The sequence below is a fragment of the Malaclemys terrapin genome, chromosome 6 (genome assembly GCF_027887155.1).
Source record: "Malaclemys terrapin pileata isolate rMalTer1 chromosome 6, rMalTer1.hap1, whole genome shotgun sequence".
Lineage (NCBI taxonomy): Eukaryota > Metazoa > Chordata > Testudines > Emydidae > Malaclemys > Malaclemys terrapin.
In genome coordinates this window covers 131,546,496-131,562,749 of record NC_071510.1, presented here as the reverse complement: position 1 = coordinate 131,562,749, position 16,254 = coordinate 131,546,496, and the positions used below count along the sequence as shown (strand labels likewise).

At 64.6% G+C, this 16,254-nt stretch overlaps 1 protein-coding gene and 1 long non-coding RNA gene across 3 annotated transcripts in view; one reads left to right on the top strand and one right to left on the bottom strand.

Annotated features, from left to right (window-relative positions):
• Window positions 1-8,695, bottom strand: part of PHF24 (PHD finger protein 24) — a 35,618-nt gene extending 26,923 nt beyond the window's left edge. For both annotated transcript variants that reach the window (XM_054033219.1, XM_054033220.1), the window contains exon 1: window positions 8,367-8,695. The gene's annotated coding sequence lies outside the window, so the exon portion shown is untranslated. The remainder of the gene's footprint in view (window positions 1-8,366) is intronic.
• Window positions 8,696-8,806: 111 nt separating this feature from the next.
• On the top strand, window positions 8,807-15,665 carry LOC128838994 (uncharacterized). The gene is made up of 3 exons (XR_008445341.1): window positions 8,807-8,856; window positions 13,593-13,712; window positions 15,340-15,665. It is a non-coding gene; the product is annotated as an uncharacterized LOC128838994 (long non-coding RNA).
• The last annotated feature ends 589 nt before the right edge of the window (window positions 15,666-16,254 follow it).

The following is a 16,254-nucleotide window of genomic DNA, read 5'->3' as shown; positions in this document are numbered from 1 at the left end:
AGGGAGAGAAATAAAGTCCCAGCAACAGGAGGGGTACATAGGAAGGGGAAGGGCTTTCGGGGGGGGGGGGGAATCTTTGGAGGAGTGTATAGACAGGTGCCATCCCAGGGCTGCACCCCCTGGCCTGGGGCGCCCTGAAGACACCCTGCCTCAGTTTCACTCAGGTTCCAAAAGTAACTCACTCACACCCAGTGCCTTTACAATAATAGCCCCCCTCTCCTGGGGCCTAATGGCTCCCCTTTTAGAGTCAGGGGTTTGCACCCTCCTTCTTGCCTCTCCCCACCAGGTCTAGGGGCTACCCCAACTGCCTTCCTGGGGCTGCATCTGCACTGACCTTTCCCCTCAGCAGCTCCCCCTTGGCTGTGTTTGGAGCCTCCTCTTTGAGCCACCTGCCCAGGCATTTGGCCCCAGGTGGGTCTCATCACCCCACACCCCTGGCTGGCCCCACTGGGAGACAGGGGATCCCCGCCCTGCCCGCTCCTGGACCCTGCCGTCCCCCTCCCAGGCACTGACTGGTCGCAGGCCCAGCTTCCTCTCCCGCTCTGACCCCCGGCCCAGGTGAACGGGGAACTCACCATCTCCTCCGGCCGCCAGGGCCAGCCCCGCTCCAGCCACGGCATGACCCACGCACGGCTAGGGGGCCGAGCTGGCGGCCGGGGCGGCTCAGGCCTGCAGCGGCAGGAAGCCGGCATGGTCTGCTGGCTGGCTGAGGTCCCATGCCACGCGAGCTGGCGAGTCACAGCCTGGTTCCTAGGGGAGAAGTGCCCACCTCGGGGACACCCTTCCCCGCCCTGGCTGTGGGGACTGACCCCCCGTCCAGGGCAGGGCTCAGGCACTGGGGGGGTTTGGGGGTGGTGCCTGGGGGCGGGGGCATAGTGCTGGTACTGCCAGCTCTGTGCACGGGGCACGTCAGGCCTCGCCTCTTCCCTGGGCGAAGAACACGGTTCCCTAAACCCTGGGGGGTGGCCCCAGCTCTGTGCCACCCTGCCCCGCCCAGTGCCCGGCAGCCCCATCAAACACACACTGAAGAGAGGAGCTGCCAGGGGGCCAGCTCAGAACCCCCCACGCCCTGCTCCCCTCCAGCAGATTTCCCCGCCGGGCGGCCTCCAGTGCAGACGGCATTAAAAACGCCTCTCAGCTCCCCCCGGGCTCAGCTCCAGCCCAGCGGGGGAGGGGGGGCGCACCTGTCTTGATCTTCCCTGGGAGAGGCACCTGCATGATGGCAGGTCTCTCCCGCTTTGTATCCCCCTAGTAAAAGCCCCTTTTCCCTTCCCCAGCCCCCCGCCCAGTGCCTGCACCTGGCTTCCCCCTACAGGGCAAGGCTGGGTGGAGATTCCCCCCTTTAGAGTTAGGAAACTGAGACATGGAGAGGGGCTGGGATCGATGCTCAGGTGATAAGGTCCATGATGGGAAGGTGCCAGGGGCTGGGGGTGAGAGCTGGCTCGGGGGTGGGGGGGTCTGCAGGGCATGGAGCTGCTATGGGAATGGCTGGCGCAGTCAGTGTGGTGGTTGGGGGCGAGGGGGTGAGGGGCTGGGCTGAGGAAGGGAGGGATTGTTCCAGCGGAAGAACATAAGAACATAAGAACGGCTGTACCGGGTCAGACCAAAGGTCCATCTATCCCAGTATCCTGTCTACCGACAGTGGCCAATGCCAGGTGCCCCAGAGGGAGTGAACCTAACAGGCAATGATCAAGTGATTTCTCTCCTGCCATCCATCTCCACCCTCTGACAGACAGAGGCTAGAGACACCATTCCTTACCCGTCCTGGCTAATAGCCATTAATGGACTTAACCACCATGAATTTATCCAGTTCTCTTTTAACTCTGTTATAGTCCTAGCCTTCACAACCTCCTCAGGCAAGGAGTTCCACAAGTTGACTGTGCGCTGCGTGAAGAAGAACTTCCTTTTATTTGTTTTAAACCTGCTGCCTATTAATTTCATTGGGTGACCCCTAGTTCTTGTATTATGGGAATAAGTAAATAACTTTTCCTTATCCACTTTCTCCACATCACTCATGATTTTATATTTTATATAGGGAGGTAACAGACCCAGCCCTGGCACCACGGGCACCTTCCCATTGCCAGCTCTGACCTGTAAATCAATTGCTCCCGGCCCCGCCACCTTCAGAGCTGCCCTCCCTGCCAGGTCCCACTCCTACCCCACCAGCCCTGCCTGCAGGTCGCTGCCTTCTGGCAATGTGTGCACCACTTGGCCCATCTGCACAGGCACCTGGCCATCTCCCAGGCGGCGAGCGTCTTGGTCCCGCCCCGGCCCGTCAGTCTGCACAGCACTTGGACAGACCTGAGCCCACCCCAGGGTGCAACCAACTCTGCTCTCCTCAGCACCACCCGGGCTCCCCAGGCTCTGCCCCAGCCTGGCCAGGGCTCCCTGGACCCTGGCATGGTGTCGCTGGGACTGGCCCCTTGTCTGAAATCCCAGTCCGGAATCCGGAGGGGCCATGCCCCGAGCGCCCCCCGCTGCCTAGAGAGGAGAGGGGGTGGGGTGCTGCGCTGAGACATCCTGCCTGCCTGTGCTCCGCTGCTGAAGGCAGGACAGTTTGGGGGGCTGGGGTCAGGCACCGTTTCCATCAGCAACTAGTCCAGGCCTGGGCCCCCCAAGCCCACCTGCCAAGGGCCCCTCAGCCCTGCCCTGCAGCCCCCTGCCCTCCCCAGCTCGTCCCCGCTCCGGCCCCTCTGCTCAGCCCTGACTGCGCCGGCCCTGCTGGAGCTGTGCTAACCAGGATTCGAGCCACCGCTCTCCAGCAAAGTGCACAGCCCTCCCCCCCCCCCAGTGTCGCTCCCCAGCCACATACGCCCAAGAATCTCCCCCCTCCCCCTACAACTACAAACCACTGACCCAGCCCCCAACCCAAATCGATGGGTCCTGGGCCCCAGATCCCCCATCCCACCCTACTGCACCATTAAAGTCCATGTATCACCCCCGCCCCCTGAGCTACAACCCATTCACCCTTGGCCCCCTCCGCTCCCCAGGCCAGTCACCGCCCCGGCCCAGCTGAAATCCTGCTGACCCCCAAGCACCTGTCAGTGTGCTGTCCTAGGGTTGTGAGAAAGAGGGTTGGGTTGTTAATGTCAGGCGGAGAGCCCAGCGCTGGGTTGTTACGGTAGGGTTGTGAACACAGGGCTGGGTTGTTAAGGTTGGGTTGTGAGCCCAGCGCTGGGCTGTTAAGGTAGGGTTGTGAGCATAGCGCTGGTTGTTATTGTCAGGCGGAGAGCCCAGCGCTGGGTTGTCATGGTCAGGTTGTGAGCACAGGGCTGGTTGTTATTGTCAGGTGGAGAGCCCAGTGGTGGGTTGTTATTGTCAGGCGGAGAGCCCAGCGCTGGGTTGTTATGGTCAGGTTGTGAACACAGGGCTGGGTTGTTAAGGTCGGGTTGTGAGCACAGGTATGTCGGAGCAGGGCGGATTTCACCTGGGAATGTGTTACATTGGGGATGGGAAGGAAGTTACCTGAGCTGTAACCCAAGCCAGGAGGGGGCTGGGAGAAGTGACACCTTCTGCCCGGGAGACTGAACAAAGGAGAGGAGGAGCAGAGGGGCCGGGGGAGAAAGTGGCTAGAGGAATTTTTAGTTTCAGTTTGGGCTGGGTGGTGCAACGCAGGGAACCCCGAGCTGGGGTCTAAGCTCCCTAAACCTCCCAGAAAGACTTGATTGAGGGGTTCTGGTTGTACCTACAAGCTCTGCTTGGGACTGTGTTCCTGTTATCTAATAAACCTTCAGTTTTACTGGCTGGCTGAGAGTCACGGTGAATTGCAGGAAGAGGGGTGCAGGGCCCTGACTCCCCCACACTCCGTGACAACAGGACTGGGTTGTTAAGGTTGGGTTGTGAGCCCAGGGCTGGGTTGTCATGGTCGGGTTGTGAGCACAGGGCTGGGTTGTTAAGGTCGGGTTGTGAGCACAGGGCTGGTTGTTTTTGTCAGGCGGAGAGCCCAGCGCTGGGTTGTCATGGTTGGGTTGTGAGCACAGGGCTGGGTTGTTAAGGTCAGGTTGTGAGCACAGTGCTGGGTTGTTATGGTCGGGTTGTGAGCACAGGGCTGGTTGTTAAGGTCAGGTTGTTAGCACAGGGCTGGGTTGTTACGGTAGGGTTGTGAACACAGGGCTGGGTTGTTAAGGTCGGGTTGTGAGCACAGGGCTGGTTGTTTTTGTAAGGCGGAGAGCCTAGCGCTGGGTTGTCATGGTTGGGTTGTGAGCACAGGGCTGGGTTGTTAAGGTCAGGTTGTGAGCACAGTGCTGGGTTGTTATGGTCGGGTTGTGAGCACAGGGCTGGTTGTTAAGGTCAGGTTGTTAGCACAGGGCTGGGTTGTTACGGTAGGGTTGTGAACACAGGGCTGGGTTGTTAAGGTCGGGTTGTGAGCACAGGGCTGGTTGTTTTTGTCAGGCGGAGAGCCTAGTGCTGGGTTGTCATGGTTGGGTTGTGAGCACAGGGCTGGGTTGTTAAGGTCGGGTTGTGAGCACAGGGCTGGTTGTTTTTGTCAGGCGGAGAGCCCAGCGCTGGGTTGTTATGGTCGGGTTGTGAGCACAGGGCTGGTTGTTAAGGTCGGGTTGTGAGCACAGGGCTGGGTTGTCATGGTCGGGCTGTGAGCACAGGGCTGGTTGTTATTGTCAGGCGGAGAGCCCAGCGCTGGGTTGTTATGGTAGGGTTGTGAGCACAGGGCTGGGTTGTTAAGGTCAGGTTGTGAGCACAGTGCTGGGTTGTTACGGTAGGGTTGTGAACACAGGGCTGGGTTGTTAAGGTCGGGTTGTGAGCACAGGGCTGGTTGTTTTTGTAAGGCGGAGAGCCTAGCGCTGGGTTGTCATGGTTGGGTTGTGAGCACAGGGCTGGGTTGTTAAGGTCAGGTTGTGAGCACAGTGCTGGGTTGTTATGGTCGGGTTGTGAGCACAAGGCTGGTTGTTAAGGTCAGGTTGTTAGCACAGGGCTGGGTTGTTACGGTAGGGTTGTGAACACAGGGCTGGGTTGTTAAGGTCGGGTTGTGAGCACAGGGCTGGTTGTTTTTGTCAGGCGGAGAGCCTAGCGCTGGGTTGTCATGGTTGGGTTGTGAGCACAGGGCTGGGTTGTTAAGGTCAGGTTGTGAGCACAGTGCTGGGTTGTTATGGTCGGGTTGTGAGCACAGGGCTGGGTTGTTATGGTTGAGTTGCTTCTGAGGTCTCAGGCTGCATCTGGTGAGCTAATGAGAACTCAACATGTGGCCTTTGTGTGGAGAACGAAAGCACCGAGGGCGGCGAGAGCTAACGTGGAGCTGGGACCCCAGGGGGGAACCATCCACCCCAAGCTGCTGCAGTTTAGCATCAGCCCCTGCTCTGGAGATGGGGTCCCGGGGTTTGACCTCTCCTATCCAGCCCCCCAGGGTGGGCCTGCGCCCTCCAGCCCGTCTGGCTGGGCTTTGCCTGGGCTCCATCGGTCTGTCCCCTGCAGTCTAGTGTTCAGCACGATGGATCCCCCCTGCGTTCCTCTCCCGCCCGCCCTGGAACGTGACCGGCCGGACCTGTGCTGGGCTGATTACAGCCGGCTCCGCCCTCCTGCCCTCGGAGAGGCGCCTGTTCTCCGGGGTGCACCTGGCGTTGTGGGTTTGCACCCTGCCCCCTGCTCTGTCCCCACTCCAGTAACTGGGCCCGGCGCATACTTCTGTCACTAGTACAAATGACGGCTCAAAGCTGGCGTCTGCATGGAGCCCTCAGGGCTTCCTGTGCCGCAGGCTCCCTGGAGCCGGGAGGGAAGGAGCGCCAATCTTGCCCCCTCGGGAGAAAGCCCCTGGGAAGGAGGGAAGCCAGCCGCGGCTGCAGGTCTAGCTACCTGTATCTCTGTGCTGGGTCTGGGGTGGGGCTGCCGGGCTGCCCCTGGGGCTGAGGTCTTCTCCAGCCGCTCCACCCGGTCTGGGTGCAGCTCCCCCTCCCTCCTTGGGTCTCCCCGCCCGCTGCAGCCTGTCGCAGGGTTACAGCCTTGCCGTGTATTGTGCCGGCTAAACATGTGGGCACCACCATTGCCCGCTACGGGCTGCCATGTCAGGGCGGCTCCCCCGGCTGACGGACCACGGCTGGAGGAGATCCCCAGCTGGGCAGGCCTCCCTGACGGCGGGCGTACGCTCTGCCCCTGCTGGTGGCCACCGTGCACAGCGCAGCGGCTCCCCTTATACTCGCTGAGGGGCGCACGGGGGGAGCACATGGCAGCCAGACGCCCAGGCCGGCACAAGGCGGAGAGGGAACGACGCCTCCTGCTGCCTACCCCGAATCCCTGCCTTGGCAGCAGGGCCCTGGTGCCTGCGCTGGCCGGGGGAGAGTGCGGCTGGAGGCGGTGGCTGTGGGAGCCACGAGGATGCAGCTGGTGCCCTGTCCGACGCGGTGCTGAGCCGGGTCGCTGTCACCAAGTGCCCCGGGGAGGAGGAGCAGGGCAATGGGACGGTCACTGCTCTGTTATACGGAGCCCGGGAGCTCGCCGGCTCCCTCCGCTCCAGGCATGCACCCTGCCCCTCTGTCGGCTCTGCCACTCGTCACTTCACCCCTTGCTTTTCCCTACCAGAGCCCGCGGCTGCCAGGCCTCCCAGCTCATGGGGCTGGCGTGTGTGCAGGGCACTGGGGGCGTGGAGGGGAGGCTGCAGTCAGAGGCTGGGGAGGGCTGGGGCAGCCCAGGGGGGGTCACCGGGGGTGAGGGGAGGGCGAGAGAGAGCCAGGAAGAGCTGCTGAGCGCCAGGTGTGTCCAGCTGGGGAAGCAGGGAGCCGGGAGCACTGAGCGCCCGAGGCCTGATGGTCCTGTGGGAAGGAAGGGCTGGGAGCGAGTCACCGTGCTGTGCTCTCCGGATTCCAGCCGACGCTGGCTGGGAGAGGAAAGGGCTGAGGTGGGCACCTGGAGCCTGCGATGCTGCCCCAGGCCGAGATGCCCGGCCCCAGTTGGGGCAGATGGACAGACAGACTTCGGGCCGGGAGAAGCTCCAGAAGTGACTCCGGGCGATGGCCCAGGAAGGTAGAAGCGTGGGGAGCCCGTGTCTGGGCGTTGTCAAGGCAAGACGGATCTTGCAGGGGCGCTGCCCTGGGGCTCAGCAGTGAGCTGTGGGCTCACACTCCCCAGGAGGGCAGGAACAATCCTGGGAACTGGCCTCGTTGGGGTCCCTTTGTGGGGCATGACCCAGTAGGGGCTGATGGCCCTATCTATGCGCAGGGCAAGAAGGGACAATCTGGGCGGGCTGGGGGCGCTGCGGGAGTCTGGAGAGGGGACAGGGTCTCAGGGCCCATTGTCCCCCCAGCTGGGCTCAGGGCAATTCCCCCATGGCTGGGTGGCTGGGAGAGGGCTACAGTCTCCTCTGAAGCATTCAGCATCGGCCCCTTCTTGGAGATTGGGGAGCAGGCAGCGTGGGCCGGTTGGCAGTGGGTAGGAGGCTGGGCTAGATTCCTGGGAAGCCAAAGAGGGGCGCTCCCCACACCCCCTGCTCCTGCTTCATTTGGGCAGGGCCCCCTGGCTCTGTTCACCCGGCGCGCTCGCGCCGGGGCCAGGGCGCTGCAGGATCGCCTGCGGGGGGTGAGGGGGTCCAGAGGGATTGACCAGCAGCCATGCCTGGCCCGTGCAGTGCAGCTGGTCCCTTCGCTTGGCTTGGCCGTGGGCAGGGGCAGGCCTACGCGGCTGAGCAAAGGCGGGTTCCAGAGACAGCACTGAGGGGCCCAGGACGCTCTTTCCACTGGCTCTGACTGCCCCCCGCCTTGGCACTGAGCTGCCCGGTGCCCAAGCTGCCCCTGCTGTGTGGCTAGCCCCGGGGCTGCCAGCCAGCACCTTCCCCGGCACTCAGGTCACTCGGACAAGATTCAAGCAGCAGCAGGAAGGGAAGGGCTGGAGCAGCTCGGATTGGGGCTTTTCCAGCCTGCTGAGCGAGCTTGCAGCAAAGCAGCGGATGGGGCTCAGGGCGGCCTGGCACCCCGGCCCTGGGGCAGGAGGCTGGGCTCTGCGGGCTCAGAGAGCAGGAGATTTTGTTGTTCTGTCGCATGTCTCCATCTCCCAGAGGGCAGCAGAAATATCAAGGCGGCACAATCCCCTGCCCTACAGCACACTCAGCACCCCTCCGCCCCCTCCCCCCATTTGCTCGGCGCTCCCACGCCCGCCAGAGACCCCCTCCGGCCAGCACCCACATCAGGACCCTGCACCCAAGGAGAGAGCCAACGGACTGGCCCGCCCCAAGGCGACACCAAGGCCAGGTCCCCCACCGGCTCCGACCGGCTCCGAAGCCCTGCTCCCCGGGCCAGCGAGAGGGGGGCCTGTTCTGGAGAGGAGGGGGGCCAGCGGGGTGAAGTGCCCCACCCTGTCACTAACGTGTTCCCGAACGCTCTCTGCCGGGCATTCGCAGCGGGCTCGGCGGGCAACGCCTCACTTACCGGAGTGGGGATCCAGACGCGCCGCGGCGTGAACCCTAAGGAGCTGCCCGCACTGTGCCCATTCCGTCTGCTTCTCCCAATCGCCTCCTCCTTGCCCGCCTTCACTGCATCCCTGGCGGGACTCCCTCGGCCCCAGAGAGGCGATGCCTGCGAGTGGAGCTGGGAGGCTGGTACCCGGAGCAGATGCTGCCGGAGGATGCGGGAGGAGGAAGATGCTGGCAGCTGGTGGCGCGCGCAGACGGCTGCGAGCAGGAAGCGGGGCTGAGCAGATGCCGCCTGGCTTGCTGGCCCTGTACCAGCTACTGCGTGAGCTGGGCTAGACTCCTCGCTGGGAGATGAAGCGGGTTTTTAACCATTCTGACGTTGGCTGGGACATACCAATAAAATCCTTCCCCACGTCTCTGGCTCCCAGGCTCAGCTGCTCTCATTAGTGACAACCTCAAGGACTGCAGCGCTGGGACCGCATCCACTCAGGAGAGAGACGAGCAAGGTCAGGCCAGCTCCTCCCCACCCTGCCCAGCCCCAGCCCCAGGGATCCGGCAGCCTTTGGGTGCTTTAACCCTTCCCTGCCTAGCAGAGGTACCTTCACAGAGCCAGAGCAGCAGAGACGGAAGGGGCTGGGGGCTCTCCAGCCCACGCCCCTGGGTCCCTACTGTAGGCCGGGTTCTCTCCTGGCCATCCAGCGCATGGAAGGTCAAGGTGAGCTGGGTGCAGTTGGCTGCAGGCCCTGCACGCCCTCGGCATGCGGCTCATACCGCCTGGCCCCTGCCGCACGTCACTTGGTCTGGGGGGTCTCTGGGAACTGGCCCGTCTCCCTTGCAGAGCTGGGATCAAATCCCAGGCTAGGTCACAAGTGAAATGAGTTTGGTGGATTCTCATCCTTCTGAATGGGCCACGGGGTTGGCCACACGAGGGGGTAACTGGGAGAGGACTAGGACTGGAGGCTAGGATGGAAGGGCTCTGACAGAGATGGTGATGGGTGTCTGCGAGCCCAGGGCTGGGACAGCAGGGGGCAGGGGGGCAGGATGGAGGGACACTGGCAGAGCTGGGGGGTCAGCCCCATCCTGGGTCTGATCCATACCCCCCTGCCACCCCGCAGGGGAACCAGCAACCTCTCCCCTCTCCGCTCTGCACCAGAATCCAGTCCCTAGGACTCACGGGGCAGAACTGCAGTGGGGCGGTGTGAACAGAGGGGCAGTGTTACGGAGTGTGGGGGAGTCAGGACCCTGCACCCCTCTTCCTGCGATTCACCGGGACTCTCAGCCAGCCAGTAACACGGGAGGTTTATTGGACAATAGGAACGCAGTCTACAGCAGAGCTTGTAGGCACAACCAGGACCCCTCAGTCAAGTCCTTCTGGGGGGCAGGGAGCTTAGACCCCAGCTTGGGGTTCCCTGCGTTGCACCACCCAGCCCCAACCGAAACTAAAAACCCTCCAGCAGCCCCCTCCCCCCAACTCCTCCTCTCCTTTGTCCAGTCTCCCGGGCAGAAGGTGTCACTTCTCCCACCCCCCTCCTGGCTCAGGTTACAGCTCAGGTAGCTTCCTTCCCATCCCCAATGTAACTCCCCTGCAACATTCCCAGGTGAACTCCGCCCCGCTCCCTGCCCCGGCAGCAGGACGGACCCACACGCCAACCCCCATAACGGCACCCGCCGCCTCTGCTGACCCCTCTGCGCCAGAGGAACCAGTTCGCGGCCAGGCAGGACCGGGCGCCCCCAGGAGAGCCGGACGGGGGGAGCCTGAAGGACACGGGGGAGACGGGGCAGTGGGTCCCAGCTGACCCCCGTGACTGTCCCGTAGAGGCAGAGGAGAGACGTGGCTGCTCCGGCCCATTGGCCGCCTCATCGCTCTCCCAGGCAATGCTAAAAGCACCATCTGCGCCCGGGGTGGGGCGAGGGAAATCCCCCCCCACACCCGCGATGGGACCCATCGTCCCAACGCTTCCCACATCCTTCCCGCACTGCCAGGCTCACTCGCCCACCTGCCGCGGAAATGCGCCCACCTCTGGGGTGGACGGCGGCGGCAGCGGACAGAGTTTGGGCAGGGAAGGGCAGAGGAGTCCCAGGGCTGAGTGCAGCTGAAGGGGGGATTGAGGGAGGCGGAAAGGAACTGCACACGGGGGAACCGGCCAGGGCGCCGCACTCACAGATTCCTCTCGGATCCCAGTGACAGCAGCGGGGCAGGAGCTGTGCTCGGCTCCGGCAGAGAGCGGGCACCGGGCACCGGGCACCGGGCACAGTATTATTCAGCGGGTCGCACGTCCAGTGCTCGCCCGCCCCACCCCCCGCAGCCCAGCGCCCCCTGCTGGCTCGCCCGCCCCACCCCCCGCAGCCCAGCGCCCCCTGCTGGCTCGCCCGCCCCGCCCCCCGCAGCCCAGCGCCCCCTGCTGGCTCGCCCGCCCCGCCCCCCGCAGCCCAGCGCCCCCTGCTGGCTCGCCCGCCCCGCCCCCCGCAGCCCAGCGCCCCCTGCTGGCTCGCCCGCCCCGCCCCCCGCAGCCCAGCGCCCCCTGCTGGCTCGCCCGCCCCGCCCCCCGCAGCCCAGCGCCCCCTGCTGGCTCGCCCGCCCCGCCCCCCGCAGCCCAGCGCCCCCTGCTGGCTCGCCCGCCCCGCCCCCCGCAGCCCAGCGCCCCCTGCTGGCTCGCCCGCCCCGCCCCCCGCAGCCCAGCGCCCCCTGCTGGCTCGCCCGCCCAGTTCCCCGCAGCCCAGCGCCCCCTGCTGAGTCGCCCGCCCAGTTCCCCGCAGCCCAGCGCCCCCTGCTGGCTCGCCCGTCCCGCCCCCCGCAGCCCAGCGCCTCCTGCTGGGTCGCCCGCCCTGCCCGCCTGCAGCCCAGCGCCCCCTGCTGGCTCGCCCGCCCAGTTCCCCGCAGCCCAGCGCCCCCTGCTGGCTCGCCCGCCCCGCCCCCCGCTGCCCAGCGCCCCCTGCTGGCTCGCCCGCCCCGCCCCCCGCTGCCCAGCGCCCCCTGCTGGCTCGCCCGCCCCGCCCCCCGCAGCCCAGCGCCCCCTGCTGGCTCGCCCGCCCCGCCCCCCGCAGCCCAGCGCCCCCTGCTGGCTCGCCCGCCCCGCCCCCCGCAGCCCAGCGCCCCCTGCTGGCTCGCCCGCCCCGCCCCCCGCAGCACAGCGCCTCCTGCTGGCTCGCCCGCCCCGCCCCCCGCAGCCCAGCGCCCCCTGCTGGCTCGCCCGCCCCGCCCCCCGCAGCACAGCGCCTCCTGCTGGCTCGCCCGCCCCGCCCCCCGCAGCCCAGCGCCCCCTGCTGGCTCGCCCGCCCCGCCCCCCGCAGCACAGCGCCTCCTGCTGGGTCGCCCGCCCCGCCCGCCTGCAGCCCAGCGCCCCCTGCTGGCTCGCCCGCCCTGTTCCCTGCAGCTCAGCACCCCCTGCTGGCTCGCCCGCCCCGCCCCCCGCAGCCCAGCGCCCCCTGCTGGCTCGCCCGCCCCGCCCCCCGCAGCCCAGCGCCCCCTGCTGGCTCGCCCGCCCCGTTCCCCGCAGCCCAGCGCCCCCTGCTGGCTCGTCCGCCCCGCCCCCCGCAGCACAGCGCCAGTCTTGGGGGCATGGCTGGGAAAAGAGGGCATGGCTGCAACCTGGCTATTCCCAGCTGCCAAAATGGCCCCTTGCGGCCATAAATTAGAGCAGCCTTGCGACCCCTCTAATTGACACCGGGCGTTGGACAGACGCCCCAGCCACCCGTGTGTCCCTGAGCGTATCTCAGCCTGGGGCCCCTCTGTCCATTCCTCGCTCCCTGGGGCTTGCAGACAAAGGAGCCAAAGGGCCCTACCAGGCTCAGGGGAAGGAGCTGCAGCTCCTGGGGGTAGAATGTCCCACGTCAGGCTGCCGTCACGGGGTGCGCTTGTCTGAACCCCAGGCCTGGGTGTTGGCCCTGCAGAGAGCTGCCATCAGCCGCTGACCCGCTGCAATGCAGGGAGGGAGGGTTTGAAGCCTTGCCCTTTGTTTTCTTCATGCAGAGGAGTTACTCCAGCTCGACGCCGTCAGGAGTGTGTGTGGGGGGGTTTGGCCCCCTGAGTTCCTTCACCATTGCGTACCCACTGTCTGTGCAAACACAGCACCCGGGCACCTGCCCCTCCTCTGCCGGGGCTAGGTCCTGCTGCGCCTGAAATCACGGGGAGACTCCCACTGGCTTCAATGGGAGAAGGACGGATCCGTGGGCCGTTAGCAGCAGCTCTAAGGGAGCCTGGAGATCGCGGCTAACTGCTGGACTCCTTCAGCTGCGTCCTGATGGTGGGCACCTGGCCTCTCTAAAGAGCCGGGCAGCGGTTGAGAAAAGGGCCCGGGAAGATGCTGCAGAGATGGGAAAGTGCTCAGGCCTCCCTGAGAATAGGGAGGGGGCGTCCGGTGCGGAGGAGCTCGGCGGGAGACCTGGGAGGGGCTGGTGAATGGAGACTTTGGCTAGGGCTGGAGTGTGAACGGAGCCAGGAGCAAGCTGTGGTGTGTGGACGAGGAACCTGCAGACCAAGCGGGGCTGGCTGAAGGCCGTGGATAAAAGGGGAATGACTCGGAAAGGTCCGTATCTCAGCGTAGGGCCTGAGAAGAACTATGGGGCAGTCAGGCCTGGATGGAGGGGAGCCTGGGGTTGAGTCTGGTGTAAAAGCTGATTTGGGCTGGCAGAACGCGAGGCAAGAATCGCTCTGGTTCTAGGGTGTAAAGCGAGAGCCTGAGGAAATGGTGTCAAACCGGACTTGAGGCTGGGTGTCCGTCCAGCCGGGTTTGGGGAGACAGGACGAACCCCTGCAAAGAGGAGAAGCTGAGGCAAGACTTGTCTGTCAGCCCAGGGGAGTGCCCTGGGAGGGGTGACCAGGTTACGCTGGCCCAGTGCCCACAGCTGGGTGGACTCAAAGCCTTGCCGTTGGGTCCCCCTCGAGGGAACTGGGAGCACCCAAAGGCACCCTGTTCCTTATTGCTCCAGCCTGGAGCTGTGCCGCTGACAGCTCGCGGAGACGCTGCCCACGCCTAGGCTGCGGCAGAGCTCAGCCCCCCGGCGACTGCCGGCAAAGCCTCTTCTCAGCCCTCCAGCTAGACTAAAACCCTCCTCTCTGGCCAGGCTAAGGACAGTTCCCAGCCAAACCTCCCTTGGCCCCCAGTCCTCCCACGTAGCCACCACTCAGCAGCCCTCCTCTGTCTGCCTCCATGGAGAGGCCCCACACAGCCCTTAGCACCCTCCAGCTCTTTCCCTGTTTTTGAGTGAAGACTGTTTTTTATACTCCCTGCAACCTTCCCAGCATGCCTTGCAGCCCAGCCTCTAAGTCCCCTGCTTCCTGAGAACTACAAGTCCCAGAATTCATAGAAGCTGAAGGCCAGAAGAGACCATGATGCTCATCTCATGTGACCTCCTGCATCAGGTAGGCCGGAGACCCCACCCCGTGACTCCTGCATCCAACTCCACACTTCTGGCTGAGCTAGAGAGACCCCCAGTCTTGCTTGAAGGACTGCGGGTGATGGAACCTCTTACCTAGGGTGGTGGTGGTGGGGGTTCTCCGGTGGTCTGCTCCCTCTACCTTCGTTCCAGCCTGCCCTGCAATGAGAGATCCCCTCTCCCAGGAGGTACATGTCAGCCGGAGTCTCCTCTCAGCCTTCTCTTGGATGCTCTAAATGGATTGAGCTCCCGGAGTCTCTCGCTAGGAGGCAGGTTGTCCGGCCCCCCAGTCGTGGAACCTCGATTCTTTCTCGTGTCTTAATTCTGGGCTGAATCTGGCTCTTGGAGCAGGTGGCTGGAGCTGGGGCAAGGTCCCAGGCTGAGGGGGGTGAGATCTCCTGTGTGGTCTCTTTTTTTATTGATCCCCCAAAAGCCTGTTCTGTGCCCATGGAGCCAGGACTCTCCTTTCCCAGCTCCATTAGGCTCCCTCTGCCACCAGCCAGCTGCTCCCACAGCAGGCGAGGGCAGCATGTGTGCTCGGTGCTGAGGGCGAGGGCATCACCAGCCACGCCCGCCTCATGCCCAACTGCTGCCCACTCTGTGGGATACCAGCCCTGCAGTGGCAGCCGCTCCCTGTCTGTGTCCTGGTCCGGTGCCATCGCAGGCAGAGGTCCGGCTGGTGGTGCCCGGGGCTGGGCTGAGGGTGGTGACTTCATGGCGCATTTGCCGTCCGGCTGGAGCCGTTAGCCACAGGCCAGGGACCTACCGGCCCCTGCCCGAAGCCCCATGGCGCTGCCTCACTCGGACACAGCTGGGGTGCCTGGGGGCTAGTTGGGCCCAAGCCAGGGGGCACCAGGGGTGAGGCGGTGGGAGGTGTCATACGTCCCAGGAAGTTATCTCAGGTGAAGACACCATTGCTAATGGCCAGACTGAGGGCAAGGTGGGGTTAATTCCCCTGGGGAGCCCCAGATCTCCAGGGGAGGCTCTTGGGGAGCAGAGGCTGCTGCTGCAGAGGGAGAGGGGCCCCAGGTCTCCCCCATCCTCTCCTAGCAAGGCCCCCCGTGGGCTGGGGAGAGCTGGCCAGGATTCCCCCTCACAGCCTGCCAGCCCTGCCTCCTCAGTGCCCTGCAGCCAGCGTTGCGGGGGGCGGAGGGGAGGCTGGTTCTCCGAGATGCAGCCACGGAGAGTCAGGGAGCCCATCTCACGGGGCACTGAGGCCTGGCCTCCAGCACCCATTAACCCCGGCCAAAATCCACTCAGCCTTGCCCAGAAATGGCGCTGGGAGAGGAACTGCTCCCTCCAGCCTGCCTGGCTCTTTGGTAAGATCCCAATCGCCCCTGCCTGGCAAGGTGGCGTCCTCTTACCAGCAGCGCCAGGGCCGCTCACCGGCCCCGTCAGGCAGGCACCGGGGGATTTTGTATTTCTCCGCACAGAAGGGAAGGTCTGGTCAAGCCGTGGGGGCTGGCAGAGCCATATCCACTCGGGGCTGCCTGCAGCCGAGGGGGGGCAGAGGGGGATGGGACTATTTTAAATCCAAATTTAACCCCTCTCGGCTCCTCCCCCCATCCAAAAGTTTCTTCCTGTCACATTTGTTTCTTCTGCTTTCCCCGCAGGGCGATCCCTGGCTTTGGGCCCCCTGGACGCAGCACCCCACATTTAAAGGGGTTCACACCACCTCCCCTTCTGGGGAGCTGCGGCTCATTCAGCCCCTCGCACTGGCAAGGGGGCCGGGGTTGGGCAATGTGGCTGGGACGCAGATCCAGACCCAGCATCTCGTGGGCTAACGAGCAGCCATTGGATCCCGGCTCGCCGGGGCTTCCAGGAAAGCGCCGCATTGATTGTGCTCTCAGTGCACTGCAGGCTGGGCTGGATGTGCAACGATATCACTCAACAGCAATCAAATCATCCTCCTGGTTAATAACGCTCCCGGCCTTTCCCTGCACTCCAGCCCCAGCCAGCGCCCGCGGCTGCCCCCTCTGCTGCGGGCGTGGAAAGCAATGGCCCGGAGGAGACAGCAGGAGCAGCGGAAGCAGCAGAGATGGAGCGTGAAGGGGCCGGGGAGCCGCCCGGGGCGGGAGCTGCAGAGCAGAAGGCTCTGGCGCGCGTTGGCCCAGGGCTGTTGGGATGCACGGAGACAGGGCCGTCACTAGGAGCGGGACCAGGGGGAGTCGTGCCATTGTCTCCACTCTGGCTCAGGGCATGGATGAAGAGACAGACACAGAGTGAGAGGGGAAACTGAGGCCTAGGGCAGGCCCAGGGTAACCCAACTTTCCTGAGTCCCAGTCTGGTGCCATGTCCGTTTGATGACATTGCTTCTCCACAGTCTATAGTGTCACCCGCAGCCCATCACCCCCAAAACTACACCCAGAGCGTTGCCCAGAGCGTCACCCACAGCCCGTCACTCCCCAAACTACACCCATAGTGTCACCCACAGCCCATCACCCCCAACCTACACCCCATACCACCATCCACAGTCCTCCACCCCCAAACATACACCCCACATCACCCCAAACCTATACCCCCCAACA